The sequence below is a fragment of the Taudactylus pleione genome, unplaced genomic scaffold (assembly GCF_031769625.1).
Source record: "Taudactylus pleione unplaced genomic scaffold, aTauple2 ptg000273l, whole genome shotgun sequence".
Lineage (NCBI taxonomy): Eukaryota > Metazoa > Chordata > Amphibia > Anura > Myobatrachidae > Taudactylus > Taudactylus pleione.
In genome coordinates, this window is record NW_028284675.1 from 2955708 (window position 1) to 2969916 (window position 14209).

The following is a 14209-nucleotide window of genomic DNA, read 5'->3' on the forward strand; positions in this document are numbered from 1 at the left end:
TCTTCCTCCCTCATCATCACCTCCTCATCAGCAGCAGCAAGGCCCGCCCCGGCCTATGACCGCCCCTTATCCCCCTCAGTGTACACATACATCCTCCTCACCCTGATTATTCATCTCAATATTTATATCCCCCCAGCACGCAGCGGGCGGCATCAGTGGTAGCGCCCGTACACAGCGCCCGGGGAGCCGAACAGCCGGGACAAGAGCACGGCGGCGGGAAGCAGCAGCTACAGAGGGAGACACCGAGGAGTGCTGAGCTCGGCCCGCTCCCCCGCTCCTGCCTGCATGTATTTACTGTCCGACGGATCCCGCTTAGCGCCTACCCCCAGCCAGCAGCAGCCAGGCCCGGCCGGAGAGCAGGAGCAGCAGCCGCCGCCAGTGAGCCTGTACTCGGAGGCGCTGAATGCAGGTGAGCGGCGGGGGGAGGCGGTGTGGGGCTTTGTCTCGGCATGCTCCTGTGTGCACATGTGCCCGGGCCCCCCACCTCATTGCACACACTCCCCCTCCGGGCCCCACTCAACTTCCCGTCTGGTCCCGTATCCCCTCTCTTAGCGCTCCCCTCTCTGGACATGCTTCCCTATTGTCCCCACTCCAACCGACTACTATCACACGTTGTCCCGATTTTTACCATATAACCATTTATTTGATTTGTTTTATTTGTAAACTTGCACGATGTATTTGTATAGTTCTGATCATTTTACTCTCTCTCTCCATGTACTTTCCTCCCGTGTGTGTGTGTGTGTGTACTTCCCCCTGTGCTCTTTGTTTCCCTTCTGCTTCTGGCCCATGAGGAAAACAGTGTGGTCTGTGCTGTGGGCACAGGGTTTGGGTTTTCTACAGTAATAACTTCCAATATGAGGATTCACTCCCCCATTCAGAATAATATGCAATATAATCAACTTAACGTTTTCGCTATCGTCCCCCCCCACCGACTCCCCTTCCCCACACACTTGTCTGTGACCTGTTCTTATCAGTCTACTACTTCTGTATTGTATTATAGATTTTGGGCTCAAAAATATATATATACTCCATTTCTGTATACAGATCAGTGTTGCATTTTATTCTACATTTATCATCACAATGAAGCTGCCAGTTATAACTTGTGTTGATAGATAACCTTACATGATTGACTCTCTCGTGTGTGTGCTCACTCACACTCTGTGTCCTTTCTTATAAATCTCTTGCTGTCTTTGTTCTGATTTGATTCCATGTGATCTAAAGGTGCCTTCACACATACTGGGCGGAATTCAATTGTTTCCAGCACCCGACGGAGCTATTCAATTGTTGCTCTTGTCGGGCGCGATCAGCTGCCAGCGCTCCATTTCAGCTCGCAACCCCAGAGGGCTGAGAGCTGAAATCGTTGAAAAGTGACCTGTTTGGGTGCCTAAACGGCACTTTTCGCTTTGGTCGGGGTTAGCCGATGTACGGGCTAAACCTGACCACTTTGGGCGTGATTAGCGCGAAAAGCTGGAACAATTGAATAGCAGCCCGTGATCTCTCGTCACTTTAAACAGGAGATCCGGGCCGGGAAAACAATTGAATTCCGCCCACTGAATTTGTATTTTTTTACATGATCTGGCTGATTCCGATGTGTCGGAACGACAGATCGCGTAAGAAAAAAAAAAATGCCCAAATCGTGAGTCCACGATCATGATTCACTGGTTGCACATCGCATCGTCAGATCTGCCGTTCTGTAGGGCAGATCTGACAATCTAGGATGCGATGCCCTGTAAAAAGTCTGGATGCAGGAGAGATCGTATGATTATTGGACACCAAATCGTGTGCAGATCTGCCGGGGAGAGTTTCAAGGGAAATCGTACACATCGGCTGATCGTGAGCACATCGCTATGTGTATAGGCACCAGAATGCTGGGTTTCAATCACTCTTATTGCCATGGGTTATGTGGGTTTTTTTTTTTTTTTTAAATAAGTTAAGTTAATGGTGCCTACACACTAAGCGATGTGGTCACAAAGCAATATCATGTCCAATTTCCCCTTGAACTCTCCCTAGCAGCTCCCCGGCAGTCTTGGGCACGATTTGGAATTAAAAACTGTCCAAATTGACCCAAGATCTATCGTGCATCCTCACTATTTCCAGTGCATCGTAACTTAAATTGTCAGATCTTGCCTGCAGCAGGCAAGATCTGAAGATGCGATTTACGACCAGTGGGTACACGCATCGGCAGTGTGATTGTGAGTGGACACTCACAATTAGGAAATATTTTACACGATCTCTCGTTCTGATGCGTTGGAATCGGGCGGATCGTGTAAAATATTGCCTAGTGTGTAGGCACCTTAGTCTGTTTTGTATATTTTAAAACCGCAGAGTGTGATGGGATCTTGTACAGCCTTCTGAGCATCCATACTACAGGAGCACTTAAAAGGATACATTGTAATACAGACCTAGATGCACTTCCTATGTCATCTAGTGACATTTTTTTTGCCTGTAGCAGCCCTGTGTTGCTGCATTTTCTATATGCTTTTAAGACGGTAAACAAATTTTTTCTCTAGTAGTTGCGTAACATATGTTTGTTTTTGTCTATATATATATATATATCTCACGTGATGTATATGTAGGAAGCAAGAATATGTAGCAGATATGCATACACAGCCAGCCTACAAAGGGGTGGAAATGCAACTAAACCAGCAGCAGAGATTATTCACTCAGCAGTCCACTGTTTGTATTTTTCTAATATTCGCTTTCACATTATTCTCAACTAAAGCCTTCTTTGTCATTACTGCTTGGTTTTAGTCTTACCTCATACACTAGATGTGGCTCTTTCATTGTTCTGATCTTGTTTGTGAACATCTATGGGGCCCCAAAGACTGCACGGCATGTGGGGATGCCAATGAAACTTGGTACTATTGGTTTGTTTTCTAAAAAAAATAATAATTTTTTTATATATATAATTTTTTTTTTTTCCCACCTTGTGGTGCAATTTTGCATATAGTGTTCAAAACTAACAAACACCCCCCAAAAAAAACACCTTTTCTTGGCAAGATCTGTAAAGTGTAGGGCTTGCTTAAAATATAAATAAAATCTCTTTTCAGTACCTTGCCTCCTTTCTTGCTATTAAAAGCCTACAGGGATGGATAAAACTGTTGCTATGGTTAGAAAAAGGGACTAAAGCAATCTGGAATTATCCTGCCTTGACAAAAAAGGCAAAGCAGTTGTGGAAAATGTTTGCAACATATTCCCCCCCCCCCCCCCCCCAAACTCTTGTTGTACAACATTTATGTAACCTTTTTGATTTATAGGGGGTAATATTACTAAAGTGAGTTTTAGAAGAGATGTTGGCCATAGCAACCAATCAGAAGGTGCTAGGGTGCTAGTTAAATATTAAGTAGAATCTGATTGGTTGCTATGGGCAACATCTTTTCTAAAGGGGCCTATCCATTACACAACTTTTTGAACGATCCGACCCTGGTTTTGGTCGCATTGTTCAGAGTCGTGTAATGGATAGCCGGCAGGGACCATCGATGCGCGTGCACGCTGGGTCCTTGCCGACCCCAACTATCTGCCGAACATGTTGGTCAATCTGACGATGCTCGTCAGGTTCCACATGTTAGCAGATGGGGAGGTCGTTCTCCTGCACTGAATGACGTTCAGTGCGGGCACCGCACCCGGCGACCTGAAGGACTGGATGCTAGACGTTCAGTTTTTCAGGTCGCGTAATGGACAGGCCCAATAGAACTCACTTCTAAAAACTCTCACTTTAGTAAATTTACCCCTAGGTGTTGTCATTCACATGGTATAATCTTCCACCGAAGCCGGTCAATTTAATGAAATGCTGGTGAAAGGGTGATGATTAAAACACATGGGGGCCTATGTATCAAAGCTGGGAGAGAGATAAAATTGTAACAAATAAATCACCAACCAATCAGCTCCTAAGTATAATTTTTTAAACACAGCCTGCAAAATGTAAATTGGAAGCTGATTGGTTAATACTTTTTTTTTTTCCTCACAATTTTATCTCTCATCAAGCTTTGTTACATAGGCCCCCACCACAGTCTGTTGTGACTGTAAACTGTGTCCATGTAGACTGATATAACTAAGGTCTTTTATGTTTCATTTTCAAACTATCGCTATTAACTAGAGCCCTATATGGTAAGGATTAATTTTTATCTGGCAATGTTATTGGTGTACAACATGGGTTAATAGGCTTTCATGGTTCACAGAGCTTAGTGTCAGCAATTTTTTTTTTCACAGCACCCCTAGGCCAAAAGTTTCCCATTGAGATACTCAACAAAAAATTAAGAAATTGACTTTACCTGTCATTGTTAGGTTCAGTTATGTGTTGGTCATTGTTGAGCTTCGGTGTATGAATGTCGCTCCTTATCAGCAGCCATCATGACAAGCTTTGCCTATTGTTTCAAGCAGAAGAGGAGATGGAAGGTGCAGTGCATGTACAGTGGGTTGTGGGAAACGATAAGAGAAAAAGGATATGACGTGGGGGTGGGAAACATGAATAGAAATGGCTACACATATACAGTTGCAGAAAGAGAGAGACTCAAATATGGGGAGCAGAGAGAGAGGGTGAGACAAATATGGAGGGTGGAGGTGCAACACTGCCAGATATTGGTGGTTCCCTAAACAAATTTCGAAAGCTATTTGCCTTAACTAATGCAGAGGTTCTCACACTCTGTCCTCAGGACCCCACACAATACACGTTTTCCAGGCCTCTAGCATGTGCACAGGTGTACTAATTGCTCAGACATGTTTTAAAAGTTCCACTGGTGGAGCTAAAAAAATTTCACTTGCGATTCTGTGAGGAGACATGGAAAACATGCACTGTTTCGGGTCCTGAGACAGAGTTTAAGAACCTGGCTACCTTTTTGTTGGTGTTTTGGAATTTGTGCAGCCATTTGCTATTGCATGGTTACTTTAATTCACAGGTTCTCAAACTCTGTCCTCAGGACCCCAAACAGTGCATGTTTACCAGGTCTCCTCACAGAATCGCAAGTGAGATAACTAGCTCCTCCTGTGGATCTTTTAAAATGTGTCAGTAATGCACACCTGTGCACCTGCTGGGTGATCTGTGTGGGGTCCTGAGGACCGAGTTTGAGAACCACTGCTTTAATTTCTACTACCTGCGTTGACTGAGCTTGGAGTGAGCAATCTATTTTGTAATGAAAGGCTTGCAATTTATGCAAATGTTAGGAGTAGTTTAGTTTTAATATGGCACGTAAAGTGTATTTCTCTTTCATCCACTAGGGGACACTGCTTACGCTGGGGTATAGAGGCGTGGATAGCTGGAGCCGGCACTTTAAATAATTTAGAAGTGTGAAGCTCCTCCCCCTCTATGCCACACCAGCCCTCAGTTTAGAAAATGTGCCTACGGAGCTGGTCACAACCTGCTGTGCTCCAGCAACACATTTATTTTATTTATTTAGTTTTATTATTTTCTAACATCTTTTTTTACAACTTTTAGGTACCCTTCGCCACCTCTCTAAAGGTGGGGTCCAGGTACCTGGCGCCCTGTCCTTAATAGAAGGCAGGAAGGAGTGCACAGTGCTTATACTTAAAGCACTGACCGCTCCTTACCGCCACACACAGCACTTCTACAAAACCGGACCCCCGGGCAGTCTTCAGAAGCGGCTGCCGGTCAGGTGACTCCCCCTCAAGAAGGAAGTGCTGTTCGGAGGGAAGCCGTCCAGGGAGCGCATTGAATAAATAACCTGCGCATCCCCCGTCTCTTGCCCCGCGGCCAGTGTGGGATGCAGGAGCGCTATGGCGCTGATAATAGCGCTTCGCCCCTCTTCCCACTGCTGAGCGGCTAGAGGCTCCTGTTCAACGGGGCTTGAGCAGCGGCTACAGCGCTGCTCATTGAATTGCATCTCCCCGCTGCTGAGCACAGCGGGGGTTGCAGGGGGAGATGATTACTTAGTGTGGCAGCCATATTAGAGCCCCAGTGGGCTTGCGGAAGGGGGCCGGAGCTTAACAGCGCGGGCTCCCTGTCCCATTTACGTGGCTGTGAAAACAGCGTGGCTGCTGTTTGTTTAACCCACTGTTGCCTGCATCTCTCCATTATAGGTAGGGTGCAGCACAGGCAGAAGGCTGATTCTCCTGACTACATCCCTGGCAAGAGGCTGTGAGTAATCACTGGGGTGTAAGTGCAGGGAATCTAATCTGTGGAGGGCAGTGCCTCTTCCTCTGTGTCCCATCCAGCCTTCTGTTTTATTTCTAATTCACTTCTGGTGTACCTCTGGGTGACTGTGTGTATCTATGTCAAATACAGCTTATGGGTACAGCGGCATCTGCACCCTCCAACAAAAGCTTACTCTGACAACTGTTCTCCAGTCAGAGGAGTCGGATGAAGAATTCCTCACTACGGAGGATACTGAAGAGGAGAATGGGAGGACACGTTACAGGACGGTACCTCTCAGGAGTTGGAGTTCACTTCTCCCGGGGTGGAATCTCTAATTTTGGCGGTTAGAAAAACACTGAATTTACCTGAGGATGTAATTCCTGCATCCCAGGAGTGTGAATTATTTCATGAACAAAGAGCTCGGTGGTTTTTCCGTTCTCACTGCAACTTCAACAGCAGCTCTCAGTGGCCTGGAAACAACCGGATAAATGGTTCCAAATTCCGCGCCGGTTTCCATCTAGCTACCCTTTTCCATCATCCATGATGGACAAGTGGGAAACGCCTCCTCCAGTAGATGCGTCCGTCTCCCGTCTCTCTAAGAAAACAGCACTCCCAGTACCGGGGGGCTACAGTACTGAAAGATCCTTCGGATCGTAAGTTGGAGACAACGCTAAGATCTGTTTATACTGCAGCGGGTGCTCAACTTAGACCCACCCTTGTTAACGCTTGGGTTAACAAGGCGGTGGTTTTTGCTGTGCTGTCCAGTTGATTACCGGTTTGGACTCTGGTACCTCTAGAGCAGAGTTACGTCTACTTGCAAAACACATATGTGAGCCTGCAGTTTACTTGAGCGAGCTTCAAAAGATATCAGTCAGATTAGTGCTCGCATATCCGCTTTTGCTATTTCGGGGCGCAGAGCCCTCAGGTTGCGCGCTTGGCACGCGGATGCAGAATCTAAGCGTGCACCATCGACAGCACGCCCCCTTTGGTGCGAGACCCGGAGCGACAGCTTGGCTGTCGCAGTTCGGGTCTCGCGCATGCGCACGACTGAGCTCCCTCCGTCGTGCGCATGCGCAGTGGGGAACATCGACCCACTTGCGAGCGTACTGCCGCTTGCGAGTGGGTCTGAATGACCCCCATAATCCCTTATTTGGACGACCTGTTATTCAAGGCTCCATCGGTGTCTCTTCTATCAGATCATGCCTTACTGACATATTACACTCTAATCCAACACTGTTGGATAATCAACTTTAAGAAGTCGAATCTCAGTCTGTCCCAGAAACTTCTGTTTCTGGGCATGACATTGGATACGAAATCATGGAGGATTTTTCTTCCAACAGACAAGGCCAGAGATATCCGGTTATTGGTTACACTGGTCCTCAGACCAAAGAAGGTGTCAATGCTTCTTTGTCTGCATCTCTTGGGGAAGATGGTAGCCGCTTGCGAAGCGCTACAGATTGGCCGGTTCCACTCCAGGGTATTTCAGCTGGACCTGCTAACACAGGAGTCGGGGTCTCATCTGCTTCTACATCGACCGATCCGTCTGAGCCCGGTTACCAGAGTAGCCCTTCTTTGGTGGACACAATCCAACAATCTGTTAGCAGGCAGAAGATTTGGAGTGTGGGACTGGATCATCGTAACAACGGATGCCAGCCTTCGAGGATGGGGAGCAGTAGTCCTCGATTATTACTTTCAGGCTCGATGGTCCCCTCTATAACAGAAGTGGCCCATAAATGTATTGGAACTCAGAGCGATTTACAATGCTCTGATAGAGGCAACAGAGTTTTTAAAGACTCGTCTGGTAAGAGTTCAATCCGACAACGCGACGGCCGTCACTTGCATCAACCGCCAAGGAGGGACTCTGAGTCGCATGGCTATGCGAGAAGTAACTCAGATCCTCCGGTGGGCCGAAAACGAGTCAGAATGGCAGCTTTATCCAGACGTGTTCAGCGCACTTATACGTCAATGGGGATGTCCTCAGGTGGACCTCATGGCGTCACGATTGAATCATCAGCTCCCATTATACATGTCAAGTCGAGATCCGCAGGCGGAAGCAGTAGATGCTCTGACAAGTCCGTGGATCTACGACTTCGTTTACATTTTTCCTCCGATTCCGCTTCTTCCTCGTCTTTTAGAAAGGATAAAACAAGAGACAGCCTCTGTAATTCTCGTGGCTCCGATCTGGCCTCGGAGAAGTTGTTGGACGATCAGTGGCCCCTTCCTCTGCGCCCGGATCTTCTACAGCAGGGCCGTTTCATACACCACAACTTAGCGCAGCTGCGTTTAACGGGGTGGCTCTTGAAACCGATATCCTAAGACGCAAAGGCATCCCAGACATGGTTATTCCCACCATGCTACGCGCCAGGAAGCCAGTTTCAGCTGCGCATTATCATCGCATCTGGCGTGCTTATATCTCACGGTGTTCCAGTCAGGCTCTTCCATCTAGGACTTTTAGTTTGTCCCGGTTTTTTGCTTTTCCTTCAGACTGGTCTGGATTCTGGCCTTCGTCTGGGAACCTTAAAGGTGCAGGTTTCTGCCCTCTCCATTTTCTTTCAAAGGAATTTGGCCCTCATTCCTGAGGTGCAGACACTTCTTCAAGGGGTCTTGCGCATGCAGCCTCCTTTTGTACCTCCAATAGCTCCCTGGGACCTTAACTTGGTGCTTCTGTTTCTTCAGTCGCCCATGTTTGAACCTTTGGAGAAGGTTGATCTTAAGTACCTGTCTTGGAAGACGGTCCTCCTCTTGGCTCTTGCTTCGGCTCGTAGGGATTCGGAATTGGGTGCTCTGTCCTATAAGCCACCTTATCTTGTGTTTCATGCCGATAGGGCAGAAATCTGGACGGTAGCAGCCTTCCTTCCCAAGGTAGTGTCAGCTTTTTATATTAATCAGCCTATTGCGGTACCATCATTGGTGGAGAACTCTGGTGGTCCTTCTACCTTGGATGTGGTTAGGGCTCTCCGGATCTATGTTGCCAGGACAGCATCCCTCCGTAGTCCGAGTCGCTTTTTCTCCTCTATGATGCTGTTCGCATGGGTTGGCCAGCATCCAAGCACGTTGGATCCGGCTGACTATTCATCAGGCTTATGTTAGTGCCGACCGTTGGCCTCCTTCGTCTATTTCAGCACATCCCACCCGTTCTGTGGGTGCGTCATGGGCGGCCGGTAGAGGAGCCTCCATGTCACAGTTGTGCCGTGCGGCCACTTGGTCTTCAGTTCACACGTTTGTCAGATTTTACAGATTTGATACGTTTGCTATGTCGGCATCCCGTTTTGGCCGCCTGCAGGCGCCGCAGAGCGCTCCCGCCCGTGGGGAAAACTTTGGGACGTCCCCAGCGTAAGCACCTCCAGTGTCCCCTAGTGGATGAAAGAGAAAATGGGATTTTGGTACCTACCGGTAAATCCTTTTCTCTGATTCCACAGGGGACACTGGACGCCCACCTCTGCGCTCTTAGCCTGCTTGTTCCGTATGTTGTATGATTCAGTTATTGTGTGTTCTTCTCTCCCTTTTTTACTCCGCTTGTTCTCCATCTCCTCTCGGCCTTCGTTTTCTAAACTGAGGGCTGGTGGGGCATAGAGGGGGAGGAGCTTCACACTTTTAAATTATTGAAGTGCCAGCTCCAGCTATCCACGCCTCTATACCCCAGCGTAAGCACCTCCAGTGTCCCCTGTGGAATCAGAGAAAAGGATTTACCGGTAGGTACCAAAATCCCATTTTTAAAATAAGTCCATAAAGACTCAGATTATGCAGCATTCCTGCTAGGCTGTTTTATCCTGGCATTACGACTTGCCCTGTTGGCGGGCCGTTATGACTTGCCTGCTGCAGTGTCTTGTGGGTAGGGGAAATTGCAGTGCAGCAATCACTGCCAGTGAATATATGCAGTGCCCATGCATGGGCATCTATTCACGGGCCGAGTCACCAATGTCAATAAAGAACAAGTTGGTCTTCTGTAAGACGTTAAATGTGGACAAAACTATTGTTACAAAGCATGTCTTGTCGCTAAAGGATATACACAGTAATCTGGGATTGACTACAGTGAAGTCTTCTCGTCTGTGAGAAGGTACAGTACACAGTTTAGTCATAGCCATTTCTGCCATGTATGAATTATTGCTGTACCAGTTAGATTTTTGATTCCGCTTCTTGAAAGGAAATTTTAGATTTATATGGAACCTCCTGAACATTATAATGATGACCTGTTCCAAGAAGAGAAAAGTGTGTTTATTAAAGAAAGGATTGTATGGTCTGAAGCAGTGTCGGCTGCTGGTCCATGAAGTTGGACACCGTACTTTTGCAAAAAGATTTTGATTTTAAAGACTGATCAGTGTCTACCACAAAATAATAGAGCAGAGACTGTACTAGGACCTAGAGTCAGAGGTCAGCTTGATCTCTGACTTGTTGTCACTGCTGGGCTACTGCTCATGTGCTGCCGGCACCATTTTTACTGTACACAGTAACACAGTACTGTGCAGATGCACAGTACTTAGCTCCTGAGGTGAGGCACCTAAATACCACTGTTAACCCCTGCAATACCACTATTCTGCTTTCCCCTTGTTACCCTGTTGATGACCATAAACCCAACATCCTAGTTGAGGACTCTCTGGGCACCATTCAATTCAGTGCGTTGTTAAATAGCGCTGGGAAGGAGTTCCCCAGAGCTATTCCGTTGACAGCACTGTTAAGTCCGGCTAGAACCACTTGAGTCGGAGAGTGCAGGTTACTGTGCCTTTTAAACTGGGTGTTTAGTCGCGCTAACTGGCACTCAAGTGCTGGCCGCATCCTGACAACAGCACCGTGGCCGGCAAGTCTGATTTCTGCACACACTTCAGGAGGTTGCGAGAGGAAATACTGTAGTCGGACTAAACGACAGGTTCTCAAACTCTGCCCTCAGGACCCCAAAAAGTACATGTTTTCCAGGTCTCCTCGCAGAATAAAGTGAAATAATTAGTTCCACCAGTGGATCTTTTAATGTGTCAGTGAGTAATGAGTGCACCTGCTGGGTGACCTGGAAAACGTGAACTGTGTGGGGTCCTGAGGACAGAGTTTGTGAATCACTGGACTAAACAGTACAATCAATTGAACAACCTCGGGAACTTGTTCCTGGGGCTAATCATCGCGCTGAATTCAATCTCCCCTAACAGTCAATTGTACATTTCGACTGCAGCCTACCAATAGGCTATATTAGAGGCTCCCAAACTCGGCCATTACAGTCCAGGTTCTAAGGATATTCGTGCTTGAGCACAGGTGACTTAATTGGTACTCAAGCATGGATATACTCAATACCTGGACTGTAATGGCAGCAGGAAACTCTCGGCTATATCAATAATGATTTTTTTCAGGTAATACATACTATTGCTTTATTTGAAAGCTCTTCTCCAAATCTGAAACTCATGTTAACACAGATTAAAAACCCCTTCACCTCAATCTGTTATGAGGTAATATCGCTGCAGTTGTCTAACTCCTCTGTGGAGGTCTGCTCTATTTGAATTTACTTCATGAGTCATAAAAATGTTTAGTTGACTACTTAAAAAAACCTTATAACTGATCTATTGATGACCTTTACAAATTTATAGCAGTTATGTGTAAAAAAAAAAAAAATCAGACCGACAGACATTTTATCTGGCAGCCGCAGATGTCGCCGGCATACACTGAGATTTGTCTCAGTGTATCAGCCCGACATCCGCGCTCCGCCCCCGGGGGAGGAGACATTTCCCTGTTCCTTTCGTAGGAAGGAACACAGGAAATGTCTGTCTGTCGGCCGCGGCTGGGCATACACTGCCCGATGCGGCCGACAGTTTACCGGGAGATATCCCATCGGACGGGCATGCTGGACAATCCGGCATGCCCGACCAACCAATAGTTAACCCTCGGTCGCCCCTCCCCCCCCCCCCCCACGCTACAATTATCGGGGCGATCCGCCGATATCAGGCGGATCGCCCCGATAATTGTAGCGTGTATGGCCAGCATTAGGATTCCTGACAAATTCTGGTATATTGAAGCGAATCGGATGAAAAAGAATAATACTCATTAGGAGGAATTAAATTCAGTGCGATGATCAATATCCGCAGGATGGAGCTCCCACAGCTATTCAATACACAGCGGGAATTGGCTAAGTCAGAATGCCGGTTCTCGCGACTTAACCTGGGTGTTAAGGCGCGGTAACCGGCATTCTCTGACTAAAGTGCCAGACGCACGTCTGTTAGTGCCACGCTAAGCCAGCAAACTGCTGCGCGCCCGGCACTTTTGTCGGATTTTTTCCTCGCAACCCCAGGGGGGTGCAAGAAGAAACCCTTTAGCCGCCCAAACAGCACCGTGTTCATCATCACACTGAATTGAATTCTGCCCTTTGGGATATAATTGACAATCAACTAGTCTTAAGCAACTTTTAGTTTGATTTCAATCTTTTAACATAGAACATCAGATTTTACTGCGCCCTTATTAATTCAACAAAATTAATGGGGAATGTGGAGAAGCTTTGTGTGCTAAAGTATACCCCATGATTTGGCAGCAGTAACTTGCAGTAGCCATTATTTTTGCATTTGGCAGAAACTTGCATCACGTTTGAGTTTTGGACTAACTTATTGATGTTCAAGAAAGCGGTGCTTAAACTGCTTCATTCAGTGTTCTACTCGCAGCTTATTGTTGAGGTCAGGATTTGGAAATTCCAAATGCTTGATTCATTTAGAGCAGAGGTTCTCAAACTCTGTCCTCAGGACCCTACACAGGTCACATTTTCCAGGTCACCCAGCAGCTGCACAGGTGTATTCATTACTCACTGACCGAACCATAGAGGGAGATAATTATTTCACTTGTGATTCTATGAGGAGACCTGGAAAACATGCACTGAGGACCGAGTTTGAGAACCTGTGATTTAGATGAGACTTTGTGGTATGCGGTAGTCCCATTGCATAATCCAGTTTCCGCAAAGCTTCACTTATCAGACTGGTTACAATGTTAAAGTGGCATCCAGGTCCTGCAGCATCAAAACATCCCCTTATCACCTTCTACAATGATGCTGAACAGTTTATCTTGATATATGCTGTATTGACAGATGCAGTCAGAATGCCGACTGCTGGGATTCTGGCAGACAAAATGCTGAAGCTGGAATCCCAAAACTTATCAGAATACCAGTGCCGGCATCCCGACCGCTGGAACTCCGAGGGTTAGGTTTAGGGTGCGGTGAGGGTTAGGTTTAGGTACCGGTTAGGATTACTTACCTGGGGGTGCTGGGTTTCTGACCGCCGGGATCCTGAGCGCTGGCACCATGTACCCATCCCTCTTTTGACAAGTATGGACTATATACTACAACAAAAGAACTTCAACTCTGGTCTGATGTCTCCATAAGTCTTGCGTATTCAGATTCAGCTTTGTAAAGTTAAGGCTTGACATTTTTTCGGGGAAAGTAGGGGCTGCCTCCTGGTTATGCTTCCATGAGTGCACTGTTTTTTCTATTTTTTTTTTTTTGGTAGTTATAAATTCAACATTTTTATTATGTTGACAGTGGCCCTGTAGGTCCCTGTATATTTTTGTATGCTGTTCCTTACAGAAAATGGTTAAACCAGATGATGCTGTAAGTCCTGGTAAGAGGAAGACCGTTGGCAATGCTTTTATTTGTAAACCTTTATCACTGCAGAATGGTGCACTTGTGTGGAATTGGATTTATTTATTTTCATATTGATAAGCAAAAATTCCTTGTGAAATTGCAGAATGTCTGTATTTATTTTATTTGTGTGTCCTCTATGCCATGGCGTTAACACAAACCTGAATGCTTCAGACCAAACTGCCATATGCTCTGAACTTCTGCTTTTTTATGGAGGTGTACGTTAGTGGCACTTACTGATAATCAAAGGACACCTGATCAGCTCCTGGCTCAGATTGCCTTTGCTATGGAAGCAGAATGGATGTACTTCACACATGGCCATTTCATAGCGGGCATATCTTTAGTCGAGTACATGGTGATCAAATATCTGTTATGATTGGCTTGTTGCATGAGTTTAGCTTTTATACATTGTTAGGTCTTTTGAGGATATGACTGTCCTGACAGGTAAACGGACCGTTCTGAAAGATGCTGCCTTGTGTCATGTGGCCTCTCCTGTGCTCACATTCTCTCATGGCTTCACTTTCTGG

At 46.6% G+C, this 14209-nt stretch overlaps 1 protein-coding gene across 1 annotated transcript in view; it reads left to right on the plus strand.

Annotated features, from left to right (window-relative positions):
• Positions 1 to 325: 325 nt before the first annotated feature.
• Positions 326 to 14209, plus strand: part of LOC148513730 (CCR4-NOT transcription complex subunit 6-like-A) — a gene marked incomplete at its 3' end in the record, with an annotated part of 58722 nt that continues 44838 nt past the window's right edge. The window contains exon 1 of the mRNA XM_088481455.1: positions 326 to 409. The remainder of the gene's footprint in view (positions 410 to 14209) is intronic.